Source organism: Sus scrofa, chromosome 4 (genome assembly GCF_054392235.1).
Source record: "Sus scrofa isolate SSC_HxYL_T2T_F1_AM1 chromosome 4, Sscrofa_HxYL_maternal_Yorkshire_Landrace_v2.0, whole genome shotgun sequence".
NCBI lineage: Eukaryota > Metazoa > Chordata > Mammalia > Artiodactyla > Suidae > Sus > Sus scrofa.
This window is the reverse complement of record NC_139386.1, coordinates 108,595,660-108,610,561: the sequence shown is the minus strand read 5'-3', so window position 1 is coordinate 108,610,561 and position 14,902 is coordinate 108,595,660. Positions and strand designations below refer to the sequence as shown.

Genomic DNA, 14,902 nt, shown 5'->3' with positions numbered 1-14,902 from the left:
GGCAACCAGAGCTGTTTTTTTGATTAAAGGAGCCTGGCTTGTAACCAGTTTACTGTTTCATGCTTGACAGCAAGAGCGGCCAAGCCAGGTTTGGCTGGGTTTTGAGCCGAGACTGGCCACTTACTGGCTTTGTGACCTTGGATTAGAGGTCCATTTCCTTAGCTATACAACGGGGTTAATAATCCCATTATCATCAGGATTATATCAACAAGGACCTACTGTATAGCACAGGGAACGCTACTGAATATTCTCTAATAACTTATATGGGAAAAGAATCTGAAAAAGAAGGGATAAAATACATATGTATAACCACCAATTTGCTGTACACCTGAAACTAACACAACATTGTTCATCAACCAAACTCCAAAATAAAATTTAAAAAACTTTTAAATAGCACCTACCTAATAAGGTGATTATGTATAATAATACATGGAAAGGGTTTAGCACTGTAGCTGACGTATAGAAAGTGCTCAATAAAAAATTACTTATCAATAAGCTTAAGTATTTGAAAACAGTACATCCTCTTAAACAGGCTAATCCACCTTGAATCATTTTTGGCAAATGCTCTCTTTATAGACTATATGCAAGTAAATTCTAATCAAGCCCAGGAGAAAGGATCATAAATTCCAAATCAGTGGTGGCTTAAATAAATGAGGTGTCGCTGCTTCCTATTGTCTGGGTTAATACCTCCCTCCTTTTGTACAGATAATTGAGAGCTGAATGTAGTCTAAATAAAATGTTAAAGCTGTAATGCCCAAGTGGAACTTATTTAAGGAGTGATTATGGTTAGAAAATGGTCTGTAAAAATAGCTCCCGTCCTTACATCACATTGCTTGTTTCCAGCGGCGCCTTCGAGCCTTTCTGACAAACGGGCCTGCCCTCCTGCAGACCCGGGATTCTATTCTGCCTCGCACATCCCCAACACGACTGCCAGCTGAGTTCTAATTGCAGAATCTTCATTACCAGGGATGATTGAAACTATAAAAAGAACCCAGCTGAATTTTTCACATCCTGCTGGGTGAGCACAAGGACCGGCTCGCCTGTTCCTGCCCCCTCCTCCCCCAGCAATTATCCGTGGTACATGTGTGGTCCGGTCTCGGCAGGAAGCTCCTAGGGGTTGATAGATGTTTCCTCCCTTCTGCTCTGAACCTCCCTCCTCTGAAGGCAGGCTGATGACCATGATAGATAGGCCTGGCCTTCCTTCATGGCTGCAGACAGGATCTTTATTTCTTAATCTCCCCCACTCAAGTATCTTGCTTATAGCCACCTGGAAGTATAAGACCAGAGGGAGATAACATATTTTTCCTGTCCCCTTGGGCCCTTGTGACAACATATTGTGACACTGTATTTGGGGGGGGGGCTGAGCCCACTGCATATGGAAGTTCTCAGGGCCAGGGATTGAACCCACACCACAGCAGTGACCATAGCCACTGCAGTGATGACACCAGATCCTTAACCCACCGTGCCACTAGGGAAATTCTGGGGACTTCATCTGTAAATCAGCCTTTTCCAGTTATATTCTTTCTGTTAGTCCATCAACAAACATTTGTAAAACTCCTATTCAGTGCTGGGTACTGCGTTAATTGCAGCAAATGGACATATTTAGAAGCAAGAGGCCATTAAAGAATTTAAAATCTAGTTAGAAAGCAGAAGTAGACAGGACTGCTGTTGGTTCTATAGCTAGTAACTTTAAGAATCAAGGGAGTGATTTATGTAAATTTTATATAAAATTTATGCAAAGTCTTTTTCTATCTGTGTTTGTGTGCATGTGTGAGAGAGAGAAAAAGAGACAGAGGAAGAGAGAAAGAGGACAGAGCACATGTGTCTGTATATCTAGAAACAGAAAGACAGAAAAAGAAATGTCTGGAAAGATGTTGACCAAAAAAGTTAAGTTGCAGCTCTTAGGACCTGCATAGCAAACTGCTTGAGCGTAGCGTCTCAGAAGACACAATGTAGGTTTAAATCCCAATTCTGCCATTGACGGTATTACTTACTTTGTCCGTGTTGTATTTAGCCTGAGTCTCAGTTTTCTTGAAACTGGACAGTAATGTTGTCTCCTACAGAGTTCTCATCGGGATTAACTAGGAAGATGTGCATAGAGCCTTTTGTAGTGCCTGGTGGCTGTCCTTTAAATATCAGTGCTCAATACATGTAACCACTTACAGTGATGAGCTATTGAAAGAGGAGAGGATGCAAGGGGAAGTCTTGGAAAAGGCAAGACCTGAATGGGTCCTTGGATAAGGGTGAAGATTTGGCTGCTACAAGGGAAGGCTGGGGGTGTTCAGGATTAGGGCAACATTCTGAGCAGAGGCAGGAAGGAGCCTTATCGGTTTTCTGAGAAAGAGAAAGCTTGGGTGAAGTGAGAAACAAGGTTGCATAAGAAGGGCACTCGAGATAGTGGTGAGCCTCAGGAATTTTGGTTATTGTCCAATAGGGAAAAGAAAGCTCTTGAATGTGTTTGAGGCAGACAGAATTTCATCAGTTTAATGTGCCCTGTCAATGAGGAAACAAGTGATGCTGGAAGGGGAACAAAGGCAAGATGGTGGCTAAGATGGTGGGATTTTTCATCTTCCCAACTCCACCCCAACAAAAATAGAGATGACAACTAAGACTGCAAAACAAACAAATAAGAAGCAAGCAACCAGGCAGGAAGGCAGCAGAAGGAAGGCAGTCCAAGATCCAGAAAAACTAGAGATTACTAACTAGTATTCACCTTTACAAGGAGGAGAAGGTGTTAAGTTTGACAGCCTGCTGAGATTTGGGGGTGTGTGTGGTGGGGGTGGTTTTCAGTTTCTAAATGGTAGTAGAGGTGGCCTGTGGCCAACTCCCCTTGAGAGGAAGAGTCCCACTGAAGAAAACTATTCTGAAAGATTTCAATAGAGATGTGTCCTGAGTGGATAACTGCCCAGCCCTAACACTGTTGAGAGACAGGATAACAGAGCCCTGGGCCAGCAGGGGGTGGTGCATTAACATTACGTGAGTCTAGAAGCCTCTGCAAGGAGGAGCAGGTGGAGTGCCGTAAGAGCCAAGGATAGGCAAGGTGTCCCTTCCCCCTGGCTTCCTGTCAAGAACGCAGTATTCCTGCAAAACAGAAACAAACCAGTGCCAAAGACAGGAGTATGGGGACTTAGACTATGGGGACAAGATCACCTTATGAGGAGGCAACCATCAGAAATGGTCAAAACCCAGGCTCTCTCTGATCCATGGATTCTCTTCCCTAGGGGGCCATCTCCATCCTCCTTCAAATCAGCAGGAATGACACAAATGAGAGACTGAGTTAGGCTTCTTTCCACTAAGGACACTTAAATAGCCAAATAGCTGACACTTGTAAGGCAAAACAAAATCACAGAGGCAAGTATCCAGAGAGCTGTGGAACACAGCTACTATTAATAAACAGAAATCCATACTAGACGGGATAGACACCTTTTAAAAATGGAAATAACTATAATACATACAATCAAATAAGGACAAATAGTATATTCATATAGGATGAATATGGTGACTTTTTTAGAAGATCAAGGAAAAATACCACTTAGGAAAAATGTAACTGTTTAATTAAGGAGCTCAGTTGAAGAGCTAAAGAACAGAATGGATACAAACAAATCTGAACCAAATTTGAACAAAAGATTGGGTTGAGGGACTATTTCACAAGGCATCAGGAAGAAGTAAAGTGAAGAAAAATAAACCAGAAAAGGAAAGAATAATAAAAGCAAGAAGAAGTGTTTTAGGATCCCTGGTGACCTGGTGGTTAAGGATCTGGCATTGTCACTACTGTAGCACAGATTCAGTCCCAGGCCTGGGAACTTCCACATGCTGCAGATGCAGCCAAAAAAAAAATTTAAATAAGAGTTCCAGAAGAGGAAAAAGGTAAACAGAGGGAGATATGGGCTGTTGTAACCCTGTGGCCCCCAGGGTATCACACCGCATACACTGTAGAGTTAGTCCTCTCACATTGATGCTGAACTTGATCATGGATCTTACTTTGACCAATGGGATATCAATAAACATGAAGTGAGAAGAGATGATGTAAGTACATGTGCTAGGGGCACACAGGATCATGTGACCTACAGATTTACTTTGACTGATGGAATATCCATCAACTTGAACCAAGCAGAGGAAACACTAGTGCACACTGCTCTGACCATGAGAGTAAGCCTTGTCCAGCCTCCTTGAGGATGAAAGACCTTATGAAGAGAGGGGTGTGGTCATTCCTGTTCAGAGAAACCCAGTGCCCTGGATTCCCTTCAGTTGAAAAAGCAGACACAAGAATATGCCCAGTGAAACCAACAGAATTACCCAGCCAACTCAGACCCTTAAATCACTGTTGTTCTTTTAAGCCACTATGTTTTGGGGTAATTTATTATGCATGCAGCAATAGATAAGTCACAGAGGAGATATAGGTGAATAATGACCTAAAATTTCCAAGGTAAAAGATTTTAGACAGAAATAAAAATATTTGAGACTGAAAGGCTAGTAGAGTACAAAACAATAGGAATAAATTAATTATCATCTAAGGTTATTCCAAAAGGCAGTTCAAGAGCATGTAGAAAAAGAATAAAATAATATGAATTCATTTGATATCAGATTTCTCAGTTGTGACACTGAAATCAAGGAGTCAATGGCGTATTATTTTCAAGGAGAAAATAAGGACTTTTAGAGTTAAACTGTACCATTTAAATATGAGGTTTCAATAAAAATATTCTTAGGTAAACAAAGCTATAGAACTTTAACATCGGGACACCCCTAAAAATACTCCTGAACCAAAAACTAGTAAGTTCTCAAAAAGTTACATGTAATCAATCAAAACAAATATATAATATATGACAAATGTATATATAACAAAATATAAATAGGAAGAAAAGCAAAATTTTATTTGCAAATATTTATAAAGTAGATAAACTTTATAGTACTTACTTACTCTTACCTTATTTTTAAAGAAAGAGTAATGAGTAAAAAAAAAATGTGAGGAGTTCCCATCGTGGCTCAGTGGTTAACAAATCTGACTGGCATCCATGAGGACACAGGTTCGATCCCTGGCCTCGCTCAGTGGGTTAAGGATCCAGCGTTGCCGTGAGCTGTGGTGTAGGTCGCAGACGCAGCTCATATCCTGTGTTGCTGTGGCTGTGGCATAGGCCGGCGGCTACAGTTCCAATTCTACCCTTAGCCTGGGAACTTTCATATGCCGTGGGTGCAGCCCTAAAAAGAAAAAAAAAAAAAAGTGAGATGATACAAATAAATAAAACAGACTAATAATGGAAAAACACCTAAAGACAGAACAGGATCTTAAATATAAAGAACATCATGAATAACTCTGTTCTTTAATAATAATAAATTTGATAACATATTTGAAATGGCGGGGGGACTCCTCAGGCAAAATTCTTGAGGCGAGAAGAAACAGAAAATTTGCATCAACCGCTATAAATTAAAATAGTCCTCAAATGCTTTCTACCTAAGCACACACGGATACACACACACAAAAGGAAGTTTTACAAAACTTTCAAGGAATGGATAGATAATCACTGTCATTAAGACGTTCCAGAAAAATTCAAAAGGCTGAAAACTGCCTAACTCATTTTATGAAGCATATACAAACCAGGTTCCGAAACTGGATGAGGCACAACAAAGTATCTTCCATACTAGTAAGATCCAATTGAAAAAATAATATAAAATACTATTTAAAAAAAAATTTTTTTTTTTTGTCTTTTTGCCTTTCCTAGGGCTGCTCCTACGGCCTATGGAGGTTCCAGGCTAGGGGTTGAATCAGAGCTGAGCCACTGACCTACACCAGAGCCACGGCAATGCAGGATCCTTAACCCACTGAGCAAGGCCAGGGATCGAACCTGCAACCTCATGGTTCCTAGTCGGATTCGTTAACCACTGCGCCACGACGGGAACTCCAAAACACTATTTTGTAAAATACTATTTACAACAGCAACAAGGCAATAAGGGAATCTAAGAATTAATTTAAGAAAAAGGAACTTCACAGAGAAAAAAATTCACTTCTATAAATAACATACGTGAGTAAGCATAAATGAAAAGGTAAGCCACCTTCATCAATGGGAAAACTCAAAATTATGAAGAAGTTATTCTCCCCCAAATTTATCTACCTAACGTAGTTTCAATGATATCTTCAAAACAATATTTGAAAATATTAAATGTAACATAGAATAAAAGTCTATAGGTAGTAAAGCAATTTTGAAAATAATGAGTAAGTGGCAAGAGAGGGATGAGAGGAAAGAAGAAGAGGGCTCACTATACCAGATATTAAGCTCATTTTTATTTAAAAAAATTTTTTTGGCCATGCCCATGGGTGACTCCAGCCACAGCAGTGTCAATGAGTCATAGCAGTGACAATGCCAAATCCCTAACCACTAGGCCATCAGGGAACTCCCCAGATATTAAGTTGATAATATAAATCTGCAACAATGCCATCAACAGATAAATGGATAAAGAAGATGTCATACAAACACACACAGAGAAGAATATTAGCTGTAAAAATGAATGAAATAATGCTATCTTCAGTAACATGGATGGACCTAGAGATTCTCATACCAAGTAAAGTCAGACAGAGAAAGACAAATATCATATCTCTTATACACGGAATCTAAAAAAATGATGTGAACGAACTTATTTACGAAACAGAAATAGGAGTTTCCATGTGGCTCAGGGAGTTACAAACCCAAGTAGTATCCATGAGGATGGAATTTGATCCCTGGTCTCGCTCAGTGGGTTAAGGATCCCACGTTGCCGTGAGCTGTGGTGTAGGTCACAGACACAGCTTGGATTCCATGTTGCTGTGGCTGTGGTATAGGCTGTCAGCCGCAGCTTCGACTTGACCCCTGGCCTGCGAACTTTCATATGCTCCAAGTGTGGACCTAAAAAAGTAAAACAAAAACAAACAAACAAAAAAGGAAACAGAATCATAGACAGAGAAAACAAACTTATAGTTACCAAAGGAGAAAGGGGGGTGGGTAAGGGGTCAATTCGAATTTTGGGATTAGCAGATACACACTATTAGATATAAAACAAATGACAAGGACCTACTGTATAGCACAGGGAACTATATCCACTGTCTTGTAATAAACTCTAATGGAAAAGAATATGAAAAAGTATGTACATCTTTATATATGTATCTTTGTGGTATGCCAGAAGCTAACACAACACTGTAAATAAACTATACTTCAGTAAAAATAATAAAAATAAAGCTGTAACAATAATTACATGATACACTGAGAAAATGAAGTCAGTGACGGTAGACTGCAGACAGTGGAATGAGCTGCAGTCAAATGCCAGTTAGGCCTTGTCTTGGTGGAAGAGCTTTGGGAAGAGCAGAGCAGGGGTGGCTAGGAGGTGTATTTCATTAAAATGTCAGGAGGAATTTCTGACTGAATGAGTGTAGGGGTTAAGAGGAGGCTGAGCTGTGGTGGGAGTTGATGTTGGCCAGACAGATCAGGGATAGACTATACAGGTCATTCTTAAGATTTAAATCATTTTTTTTTAAATGGGAAGTTTAGTTGATTTACAAGGTGTTAATGTAGCAAAAGGATTCAGTTATACACACACATATATTCTTTTCCCATTATGGTTTATTTTTTTAAAATTATTATTAAAGTACAGTTGCTTCAGATGTTTTGTCAAGTTCTGTTGTACAACAGTGACCCAATCACACACATTTCCCGGTGCTGTGCAGTAGGATCGCACTGCTCATCCGTTCCACATACAACAGTTCGATTCCAACCCCCTGCCCCAAGTGCCCATCCATCCCACTTCCCCCTTTCCACCTTGGGGACCCCAAGTCTGCTCTTCTTGGCCATGATCTGTTTCTTCTTTTTTTTTAATCTAAAATATGGAACATATGATCTATGTCTAGGTCATTTATAGGAAGTTAATCTCAGGAACGTTCTGTGGAAGGGCAGCAGGGAGGATGATGCATCAGAAAGGAGGAGACCAGTTAGACTAACTGGAGAAACACCCATTAAACATTACAATGGTCAGGCTGAAGGGCTGAACTGAGACTGTGGGAACTGGGAGGGGAAGGAGGAATTAGAGCCAGGAGATATTTAAAATGTTGAATCTGAGTGACTTGGTAGATTAGTTGAGAGTGGATGGTGGAGTTCCCATTGTGGCACAGCGGAAATGAATCTGACTGGGAACCATGAGGTTGCAGGTTTGATCCCTGGCGTCACTCAGTGGGTTAAGGATCTGGCGTTGCTGTGAGCTGTGGTGTAGGTCAAGGCTCAGATCTGGCATTGTTGTGGCTTTGGTGTAGGCCAGCAGTTGTAGCTCCGATTGGACCCCTAGCCTGGGAAATTTCATATGCCATGGGTGTGGCCCTAAAAGGATAAAAAGACCAAAAAAAAAAAAAAATGGAAAGAAAAAGAAAAAAAGAAACTGGATGGTGAGGAAAGGGAAGGGTTCCTGGAAACTGAGTTTTCTTGTTTTGTCAGGAGGTATGAACATTAACCAATATAGGAAATTCAGGGGACATCGTTTTAGCTAGAATTTAGTCTAATTCTGAATATGCAAGTACAGATGCTTCCAATTACACATGTCCAGTGGGTAATTAGAAACGTAGGTCTGGAACTTGAGAGAGGTTAGGGCTGAGGATATAGAATGAAGAATCACCAAAATTGGTTAATTGAAGCCAGGGATATATATAAGATTTCACAGAAAATGACTGTGGAAGGTCAATGCCAGGCAGTCAAGTTCTCCAGGAGTCTGTGGTCCAAAGGCAGAAACCAGCTCTGCCTTTGAGAGGGGCAGGGGAATGCTGGAAAAAATGAGAGCCACGTTTGGCAACTGTCAGATCACATCTGCTTTCTGTGGCGTGGTTTCCGCACTGACTGACAATCAGCACACAAAAATATATGCAACCCATCAAACACACACATCCACCCTGCACATATCTGCCTAAATATTTAGACACAGCCAGGAAGTGACAGAAATTATTAAGAAATTGAAATTCCAATCACTAAAGGTGATCAGTGAAACTGAGATCAGCTCTCAATCCAACCAGACTCCCTTCATCAGACCAGAGGTTCATTTGTCACTTCTAGAGGGGGGAAGGGGCCATTCAACCAACGTGGAAGGTTCTCTATTTAACTGATGATTTATACCTTATCCCCTAATTCTCCTTTGGTGAATTTTTTTTTCTGGTGACATCCCAACACGAGAGGGTAGACTGAGGAAGCGAGCCAAGGGCAGGGCATAGGTATAGTTAAAAGGATATTAAACTTGGCATCAGAAGATTGAGTTCAAGTCCCAGCTCCACTGGTTTCTACCCCTGTGACCCAGCTTCCCTGAGCCTGTTCTTATCTGTAAAATAAGAATATTTACTCCTGGAGTTCTTGTGTGGCACTGAGAAAAGGAATCTGACTAGGAACCATCAGGTTGCAGGTTCGATCCCTGGCCTCACTCAGTGGGTTAAGGATCCGGCGTTGCCGTGAGCTGTGGTGTAGGTCGCAGACGCAGCTCAGACCTGGTGTTGCTGTGGCCCCGGTGCAGGTCAGTAGCTGTAGCTCCGATTTGTCCCCTAGCCTAGGAACCTACATATGCTGCGAGTGCAGCGCTAAAAAGCAAAAAAAAAAAAAAAAAAAAAAGCAAAAAAAAAAAAAAGAAAAAGAAAAAGAGGAATAGTAACTCCTGCCATACCTGCGTTACAGGGCACATAAGAGCCAAGAGATAATTTAAGTCAGTGGTTTCTGAATTGCATTCTTCTCCATGACAGCCTCCCTCAGTGGTCCCTCAGAAGCCACAACTCCAAGGCGGAGCTAGGGTTGGAATTATCCCCAAGGGCAGGGCACCAGTGTATCCAGGTCTGGCTACACCAGAGCAGCAACATTTTTATCTGCTTTATGCCCTGAGATGCCAAAGGAGATTTTGTTTGAAACTATGCATGTGTTACTGAAACATCCTTGAAACTCAGTGATACATATGAAAGGTCCACACATAAACATGAATTATTATCATTAGAGGATAAATAATTCACTGCCTTGGAAAAAAGTTGGAGGAACAGGAAACATGTCTCTGGAAGTAGCCTTTTGGTTGCTTTTAATATACGATTTTTATTTTTTCCTTTACAGTTGATTTACAGTGTGCTGTCAATTTCTACTGTAGAGCAAAGTGACCCAGTCACATATATATATGTATATATATTCTTTTTCTTACATTATCCTCCATCGGGTTCCATCGCAAGTGACTTGAAATTAGCCTTTTGGGTTATCTGTGCTCTGCAATTTCTGGTATCCTCCCTTGAACTTCATTATCAGATAATTAAGAATTCACTGCATGTGAATTTTTATTATAATAATTATAACTTGGCTCCTAGTACTACTGTGAATTACATCTCTTATAAGACCCCCGACTTAGTTATCTTGATTACATCTGTGAGCTGGGTGTTGAGTAGCTGGGCAAGGACTGCTACTGTCTTCCAGGTTCCTAGTTTAATCACGATTCCCCAGTCTGCAGCAGCCCAGTGGAATCTGGGGGAAGGGGCAGTGTCCCAGCCCTTGTCAGCTGCACAGACACCATTCAGGAGAGCAAACTGCTCCTCCTCCCCCGAGCTCAGAGTCACTGCGAGAGAACTGAATTTCCCTCCATGTTTTGGCACATCATGGCACCATGAGACAAGGCTCTGTCACAAAAGAGGGCACCAGGGATGAGAAGCAGAGCTTAGGTTTTCCGTGGGCAGATCATTAACGACTTCCCCTTGGGGTGTCTTAATAGGATTCCCAGGAGCTCAGGATCTGAATGGTCTGTAGCGCTGATCTCCTTAGGAAAGGTCAGTAGGTTAACAAAGGAGAAATTTCAGGGCTGCTCTAGTTTTTAAAAAAATGGCATAGGAGTCCCCATTGTGACTCAGTGGGTTTAGAATCTGACACAGTGCCTGTGAGGATGCAGGTTTGATCCCTGGCCTCGATCCGTGGGTTAAGGACCCAGTGTTGCAAATGTGGCTTGGATCCAGCATAACTGTGGCTGTGGTGTAGCCCAGCAGCTGTAGTTCTGATTTGACCCCTAGCCCAGGAACTTCCATATACCACGGGTGTGGCTATTTAAAAAAAAAAAAAAAAAAGGCATAAATCCTGATTGGGTACAATGACCATGGAAGCCAGAGGTAGTTAATAACTATTCCTGGATAAGAATATCGAGTTATGCCCAAGTCCCTCCTTTTCAACGGTAACATCCAAGAAATGCCAGTGAGAAATAAAGGGAACATTTAATTTAAGAAAGCTCTTAAATTCTTAATTACCTTAGCCTCTGAAGACTGCAGGCCTTTCAATCAACATCTCTCCAGGCTGTAGCTTTTGCAGTCAACATATTCCAAAATCTGCTTCCAGCTCCTCAGGGATGTGTCACCCAGTCGCTTGTCTCTCTTCAGTGTCCCTTTTTCCAATGACACCTGGACATCCAGCCAGGACACTGGGAGGAAGCAGTGCAGGTGTTTTCCATTTTTTTCCCTCACCCAGGGAAAAGGGGGGATTGGAATAATGTTTCTTAAAGTCATGTTCAAGGTCTAGGTGGCCTCGGTCATGGTAGGAAAATGAGAAAAGCGTTGAGTCTCTAAATGGAAAGCAAGGAGATCGTAGGGAGGGGGCTGAAGGAAAATCCCAGAATCCTTCACTGGCCTCAAGCAGGAGCAGGAAAGAGATACAGACAGAGCCAGAGGGTCCCAGCTCCCATCAGCTTGTATCATAGAGATAAGCATGAGGCAGACTAAAGGGCAGGGCCCAAAGAGCATGATCCTCATTTGAGAACTTCCAGAACCTTACCAGGAACTGCTAGCTGCTCCCTCGGATAGTGTAGGAACACACAAATTGCCACGCGAGCCACAAACACCATCCACCCAGCCTAGAAGCTGCTTTATCATGAAAACTCTGGAGATGTACTAGGGGAGGGCATCTTGCTCCCAAAGCTTCAAACCCCAAACGTTTTTAGTGTCCAGCACGAGTGTCCTAAGAGCAAAGTGTCCGTAGTTCAAAGAGCTCTTGTGCAGAATGGGCGGCGGAGAAGAAAAGGAAGTGGGAAAGAGAAGCAGGCTTCACAGAAAATCTAGTTTGTACAAGGCTTTTACACTGAGCACTTGAAAGGCTCCCCCAAAACCTCATGAATTAAGTAATTCTACTCCCAATTTTCCAGATGAGGAAACAGAATCGGAAAGGTCAGGCCCTGTGTCCAAGGTCACATCAGGAATATGGGGTAGAGCTGAGTTTCTCTCTCTCATCCACTGCATTCAACTAATTGCTAAATCCTATCGGTTTGGCCTCTTAAAGGAGCCTCAGCTCAGTCTCCTGCGGACTAGTCTTATTACCATGAGTCTCTGGTTCAGTCTGGACCATGGCAATGACCGCTTAAGTGGCCTCCCTATTTGTCACACTCCCCTGCCTGTTCCCCTGCCCCTGGCCTCCCACATCCTCCTCCATTGGCCATAGTTTCCTTTCTAAAATACAGAGCTGAGGAGTTCCCTGGTGGCCTAGGGGTTAAGGAGCTGGCATTGTCACTGCTGTGGCTCAGGTCACTGTAGTGGTGTGGGTTCGATCCCTGGCCCAGGAATTTTTGCATGCTGCGGGCACAGCCAAACAAAAAAACAAAAAACCAAAAAACAAAAAAACAAAAACAGAGCTGATCTTACTACTCCATGGTTAGAAAGCTTCCACAATTCTAACACCTACAGGATAAAGACAAAACTCCTTTGTGTGACTTACAAGGCCCTCGATAGCCTGGTTCCTGGCAGCTCCTCCAGTCTCTTCTCTGGCCATACTTAGTCTAACTTGAAACTCCACACATGTTAACTTCTCTTGCAGTTCGCCAACATGCTCTTTCGTATCTTGGTACACGTCCCTGCACTAGAAGGTCCTTACCACCTGCCCTAGACCATCCTGGTAAAAATCTTTTTTCTCTTTATGTCCCAGTTTGGAACATCACACCTTCTCTGTAGCCTACTCTGACACTCACAGGCTTGGGTGCTTCTCCCCTCTGTTCACACACTACCCTGTAAACAGGTCCTTTCTAGCAATAATGACATATCATGATTGGCTCTTTATGGATGTATCTATACCCTCACCAGCCAGGGATTGTGCCTCTTCAGTTCCTTCTTGCATTTAACACAGTGTCTTTCCTATAGGAGGCACGAAATAAGAACTTGTTGAATAAAGTGAGTTAATGAATGAGTGAAAATTTTAAAAACGCATTGTGAAATAAATGGATGAAACTTTTTAAAAACAGGTATCTTGGACTCCAAAGCTGCACTAATAAAGGAATTTTGATTCAGTACTAGAATGTTAGATTTCTTCTATAAAACACAGGCAGAACAAGAAAAATAATTAGAGAACTCATATATAAAATTTGAATTTAAAGCAGATAAGGTAATATTATTACTCACTGAGTTTGCAAAGCGTATACACACAGAACTGTGATAAGTTATGTAATATTGCATAGTTTCCAAAGGATACTTCTATACACTACTTCATTTGAACGTAATAGCAACCCAAGGGGTAAGACAGAGGTACTATTTACTATCCCTGCTTTTCAGGTGAGAAAACTAAAAATCAAAGAAGTTAAAGTGATGCAGAGACAGAGAGAGACCAGAACCAAAACCTTCCAGGGGCAAGTTCAGAATTCCTCCTTTTACCAGGTGACCTCAGCTAGCAGGCTTTGACCATTCAACTAACAGTGACAATGCACTAGGGCTTTCCAGTTTACCTCCCTGACAGACTCCCTACATCCTTTCTCATAATAGCCGATAGGGTCCCAGGCACCTCAAGACTCAAAACAGGTCAACTCCTTCAGAGTCGAGACTCCACTCCCTCAATCTTCCTATCAACCAACCAGCTGACATGGTCTCAAGCTTTAGCATCTCATTTCTGAAGATTATGGCCAGAGAGGGAACAAGCAGGGCAAGGCCAAGGCACAATGGTGGGAGCACAGAGGGAGCGAAGGGATACAGAAAGAGGCGCCAGGGTTAGGGTCACATTCTAGCTCCACCCACTCACTTTTCCATAGACACGTCCAATTGTTCTAGCGCCTTCTGTGGAAATACTTTTCTTTCCTCACTGGACTGTTCAAGTGCCTTTGTTGAAAATCATTTGACTGCATATATAAATGGTCTATTCTTGAGCACTCTATTTGGTGCCATTGATTTATTTTTATCTCCTAACAGTCCTCTGTCTTCATAGCGTGGCTTTATTCTAAGGAATGAAGCCAGGGTAAGTCCTTGAACTTTGTTCCTTTTTAGCATTTTTTGGGGCGATCGAGGTCTTTTGTATATAAATGTGAGAGAGAATTTCTACCAAAAAAACCCTTGTGAGATGATGATTGGAATTGCTTTGAATCAATAGATCAATATGGGGAGAACTGACATCTTAACAATACTGACTCTTCTGATCCTTAAACGTGATTCAGCTATCCATTTATTTCGGTCCTTTAAAATTTCTCTTAGCGATGTTTTGTAGTTTCTAGTGCAGAGGTCTGACACACCTTTTGTTAAATATATTCTCAGGTATTATATGTTTTTTTACCGTCTATCGAAAGTGGAGTTACAGGTTTTTGATTTTTTTCATTTTCCAATTCTCCCTATTAAGAGCAAATGTGAATTTACCTTGGAGTTCATAAAACCTAAGCTTCACAGTCCGCTCTTGAAAAGATCCTTTGACAGACCTAGCAGTTTTATAATCAGAATTTTGTATCATTTTTCTTAAATAGGTCCCTTTATTAAATGGCCAAAAATTCAAATCACACAAAACTTAGATTCATCCTCCGTCTGACAGCAATGTTCTTGATTTCTCTTAGAGCCTCACCTTACTTATCTGTAAAGTTGAGAAAATGATCCCTACCTCCTAGAATTATATGTGTTTGTGGTGGTAAATGACATAGAACAAAATTTACCAGAGATCACTGTGAAGTACAC

General features: G+C 41.7%; 1 protein-coding gene across 3 annotated transcripts in view; it reads right to left on the bottom strand.

Moving 5' to 3' along the window:
• VTCN1 (V-set domain containing T cell activation inhibitor 1) overlaps nt 1-14,902 on the bottom strand; it is a 194,515-nt gene that overhangs the window by 149,797 nt on the left and 29,816 nt on the right. Inside the window, exon 1 of one of the 3 annotated variants that reach the window (XM_085023453.1) lies at nt 11,249-12,866. The exons of the other annotated variants lie outside the window; for them this stretch is intronic. The gene's annotated coding sequence lies outside the window, so the exon portion shown is untranslated. Of the gene's footprint in view, nt 1-11,248; nt 12,867-14,902 lie in introns of those variants that run through there. 3 annotated transcript variants of the gene reach the window in all.